Source organism: Euphorbia lathyris, chromosome 8, assembly GCF_963576675.1.
Source record: "Euphorbia lathyris chromosome 8, ddEupLath1.1, whole genome shotgun sequence".
Lineage (NCBI taxonomy): Eukaryota > Viridiplantae > Streptophyta > Magnoliopsida > Malpighiales > Euphorbiaceae > Euphorbia > Euphorbia lathyris.
In genome coordinates, this window is record NC_088917.1 from 42,345,170 (window position 1) to 42,350,515 (window position 5,346).

Below are 5,346 nucleotides of genomic sequence, written 5' to 3' on the forward strand. Positions count from 1 at the left end.
ATTATGTCAATCCCTATTCAAAACATATTACTTGACTTAGGGTGGTTTTAAGTTTATTAGTTTATTATAATTTTTTTTGTCTCACTTCATGCTTGTATGAACACTTTATAATCACTTTAAATAAACTTAAGGATTTTCTTTTATTTGACTTATTTAGTTCTTAAAAGTAATTGCCTTTATATAGTTGAAAACAAAACTATATCTTATTAAAACAAATGATATAAAAGAACCATTCATTTACCACTGGTTTATATCCTACAACAATTGACTATAGGACACTAAACCCCAACATCTCCCACTTGGACTAAAGCCAATTGTTTCTAAAAACATTCTCATAACCGTTCGCATGACGATCATGAACCTTTTGGGGTAAGGCATTCTTTAAATGGATCTATAAGATTGTCCCTTTATGGGCACTCTTTTAATTCTCACATCTATTCTTGTTGTTATCTTTCGGTAGAGATATTAATGACTAAGGTAGTGTTTGGACGTATTATGAGACTGCGGGTCCTTGGCAAGAGCAACAGCTCTATTGTCAATCTCATTAACAATGTCAGGTACCACACTTAGTTCATTAATGAACTTCCTTTCCAAACTTCCTTTCAGCTGCTTCCAAAGCTGCTATATACTCTGATTTGATCTTTGGCTCAGCTACGGTTTCCTACGTGGAACTATTCCAGATCACCGTACCTCTTTTCAGAATGAACTTGTATTCTGTGAAATCATCTTATCTGTTTGATGACTTATATCTAAAAGTCTCCAGCTTTCAATTTATCATCTCCATGTACTCGAAACATGTCTATAGTCATTTTAAGTACTTAAGAATGTCTTTGACAACAATCCAGTGATCATCACTTCGATTGACTTATAATCGACTTTGTCATGCTAAAAGCAAAAGCGATGTTAGGTCTAGTTCAAAACGCTTTGAGCACTTTGTCAACGTATTTAGACTGGGAGGGGTCAAGCAGTCTTCTCAATCTATCTCTATAGATCTTAATCCTTAAGATCGAAATATAATACTAAGTAAACGACCAAGCTCCCACTAGTTTACATGTAAAGGCTCATACGAGCTCCCACTAGCTTACATGTATAGGTTTATAAGAGCCTCCTCATAAGTTGTAGGTTCATCGTCTAATACGTGAACCTCTTCGTTGTCTCCCACTAGAAATCCAAATCTCTTTGGGATTTCATCGGCCCCCACTAGAAATCCAAATATCTTAGGGATTTTGATGAACTGGACCAGACCTATGAGTTAGTAGTGTCACCAGTGTCTCATCTTGTGAGACAGATTCATATTCCACCATCACTTCCGCTTTTCAGCCAATCCTTCTTCTTGAACTTCTTCAAGTTCAATCACGCTTTCTACTTGTGTTTCTAGAAGAAACTCTTTCTCTAGAAGTATATTGTCTTTGGATACTGTTACTTTTGATCATCCGGATGATGGAAGTAATATCCTACTGGATATCCAATGAAGAAGCATTTATCAGATTTAGTGTCTAACTTAATCTGATGTTTATGCATTTTAACATATGCTGAACACCCCTAAATTCTCATGAAAGAGAAACTGGGTTTCCTTTCCCATGAACAATTCAAATGGAATAGAACTGGCGGATTTTGTGGATACTCGGTTCAAGGTACATAAGGTGGTTTCCAAGGCGTAGCCCCTAGAACATCTTTGGAAGAGAGGTTATGCTCATAATGGATTGTACTATATCTAATAGAGTACAATTTCTCCTTTCAGATACATCGTGGTGTATACGGAGGAGTCCATTGTGAATGAATCCATATTCATTTAGATAATTCAGGAAATCGTTTGAAAGATATTCTCTGCCTCGATCTAATCGAAGTACTTTAATAGTCTTTCCGATTTGATTTACTACTTCATTCTTGAATTATTTGAACTTTCTCAAAAGCTTCTGACTTATGCTTCATCAAGCAGATGAATCAATATCTGGTATGATTATCTTATGAAGCTAATGAAGTGACTGAACCTTTCTCTTTACTTGTGTTGATATGTGACTACATACATCTGAATGTATTAGTCCTAGAGTGTCTGATACACGTTCTCCTTTATTGCTAAAGGGTGTCTTTGTCATCCTTCCTTTAAACAAGACTTACATGTGCCCATTGATTCAAAATCAACTGAGTCTATAAGCCCATCTTGATGCAACTTAGACATGTGTTTCTCGTTTATATGGCCTAGGTAACATTCCCATAAGTAAGTTGAATTATCTATCTTTTAATTCCAAATGTAAAAGCACCATCATGACCCTTCTTCTAGAGAGAGTCTAAGTACTTCTTACAGTTCCTCTTCCAATTCCCTTCTTTACCATATTGGTGGCATTGCCTACTTGCTTTTATTGACTTGAGTTTAATGCATTTGTTCTTCTTGGAATCTTTAGAATTGGGAAACTTCCCTTTTCTCTTGTGAGATCCCTCAATAACAAGTGATGACATCACTTTCTCTTAAGATTTGGGCTCAACTGACTTGAGCATATTCAAGAGCTCTTCTATAGAGGTCTCTGAGTTATTCTTCTGATAGTTCATGATGAACTTATGAATAAATCTCCAAGAGGGATCGTAGAACTAAGTCGACACTTAGTTCATTATCCATCACAAATGTAATACTAGAAAGCTTTGGTGATGTAGCCAATCGTTTTGACACAAAGTGTCATAGCTGCAAGTATGATACATCCTGTATGTTTGTCATCTGATTGGTGCTTCCGGTAAACATCAATCTTCTTGACATGAGTATCATCAATAAGGACATTGGGTATCAGCGTATCTTAATACATACCCAATCTTTTCGAACTTCAAAACAATTTTGACGATGGGTATCCGTGTATCTTAATACATACCCAATCATTTCGAAACTTCCAAACAATTTTGAGTTTGCCAAAATAGTTGGTGAATTTTGAACTATTCAATTTGTTATCGGTTAAAATATTATGTAGATCCATTTTAGATATGATGATTCAAAGTATTTATTTTAACTTGAGAATGAGATAGAGTGACGTATGTTATTCATTTGCTTAACGTATATCAATTTAAAAACATAGGACTTTTAATTCATTTTAAATTGCTCCCACTATTTTGGCAAATTAATAACCCTCAATATTAATTCGAAGAATTTCACAAATCCTTTAGTGAGCTAGGATCCTATCTATTGAAGTTTCGCCTTGAGTGACTCAACAAGCTAGCCTCATTCGATAGGTAGATTCGTATAATCAATCACATCAACTATATGATTCCTAGGTTATTGGGTTACTAACCACATTAGTAACTAATACATCTTGTTATTAATTCCAACCATATTGCCTACCAGTTTCGAACAACATGAGTGACTCATCCAATTATTCTAGGCTAGTTTAAGTCTTAACCTTATATTCATAAAAACAAATTTTCAATAATTCAGGTGTTACCATAAGACCCCAAGCTTGAGTGACTCAACAACCCAAAGGCTCCCGATACTACTGGCTGAATTATAATATTAGGAAGGCAACTATTTTATAACTTGTTGGTGATGGATTTTTATTTTAAGTCTCATAATCTAACCTAGTCTTGATTTGCTTTAGCATACATCAGACACATACAATTTACATTAGTAGTTATGGACATATTATCTAAATTATTCTGTTGAGCCAGAAACGAAATAAATGGTCAACCTTATGGAAATACTAACTATTACATATTTCTCTTTAGGTCCTCCGTCTTGTCCTTGGCGCCTTGAAATTACATCAATATTAATTTCTATACTACTAAAGAAAACTTCAACTAATTTGAAGGGAATTAGATGAGAAGAGAAATTACAATAGAGAGCAATGTTGTGAAAACCGGACTGGACCGACCGGTTCGACCAGTTCGACCACGAACCAGTCAGGTGTCCGATGCGGTTGAGATTGGTTATTAGGAGGCTGAATAAACCAGACTGAATCGTGTGAACCGACCGGGTCAATCGGTTCGACCACGAACCGATCCGATTGAGCGGTTTGGTCCGGTTAACCATTCATCCATATTTAGTTAAAAAAATAAATGTGTAAAAGGAGGGATTCGAACCTAGGCTATTAGCTATGACAATAAACACCTTACCACTAAGCTAGCTTTCAACCTACAACACTATACAACAACAACAACAACAAAGCCTTAATCCCGAAATGATTCGGGGTCGGCTAACATGAACCATCGTATAAAACCGTAAAATCAAGTCGTGTCAGCGACACAAATTCGCTCCCTCCATTCCTTCCTATCCACTGCCATATTTTCCTCAATTCCCAGTAAACGCATATCACTCTCAATCACCCTCCTCCAAGTTTGCTTAGGTCTTCCCCTACCCCTCACCACTACATCCCTTTTCCACTCTTCAGTCCTCCTAACCGGCGAATCAAGCGCTCTACGTCTCACATGGCCAAACCACCTTAGTCGGTTTTCTCTCATTTTATTCTCAATAGATGTAACCCCTACTTTTGTCCTAATTATTTCATTACTCACCCGATCCTTTCTCGTGTGACCACACATCCATCTCAACATACGCATCTCCGCCACCGACATCTTATGGATGTGATAGTGTTTCACTACCCAACACTCTGTACCATATAACAATGTTGGTCTGATTGCCGTGCGGTAGAATTTTCCCTTCAATCTATTAGGCATGCCAGGGTCACAAAGGAAACCCGTAGCACTCTTCCACTTCGACCAGCCAGATTTAATCCTATGAGCAACATCTCCATCTACTTCTCCATCCGTTTGGATAATAGATCCTAAATACCGGAAGCAATCCGAAGCTTGAACAACTCTCTCATCTAGGGTGATTGTCCCTGGCTCCCTACTCCTATGGCCGCTAAACTTACACTCCAAATATTCTGTCTTACCTCGGCTCAACTTAAAGCCTCTAGATTCTAGAGTTTGTCTCCATAGTTCCAACTTGCTCTCCACTACTTCTTTCGTCTCATAAACCAACACAATATTATCTGTAAACAACATTCATCATGGTATAGCATCTTGAAGTGAACTTGTTAGTTCATCCATAACGATGGCAAAAAGAAATGGGCTAAGTGCGGAACCTTGATGCACTCCAATCGTAATAGGGAACTCTTCAGTCTTCCCAACACTAGTACGTACACTCATGCATGCTCCCTCATACATGTCCTTTATGATGTCAATATATTTCCGCGAAATGCCTTTCCTTATCAAGGCCCACCAAAGTACTTCCCTTGGTACCTTATCATATGCTTTCTCCAGGTCAATGAAAACCATATGCAAGTCTTTCTTCTTATTTCGATAGTGCTCCATTAATTGTCTTATTAGATGGATGGCTTCCATAGTTGATCTTCCCGGCATAAAGCCAAA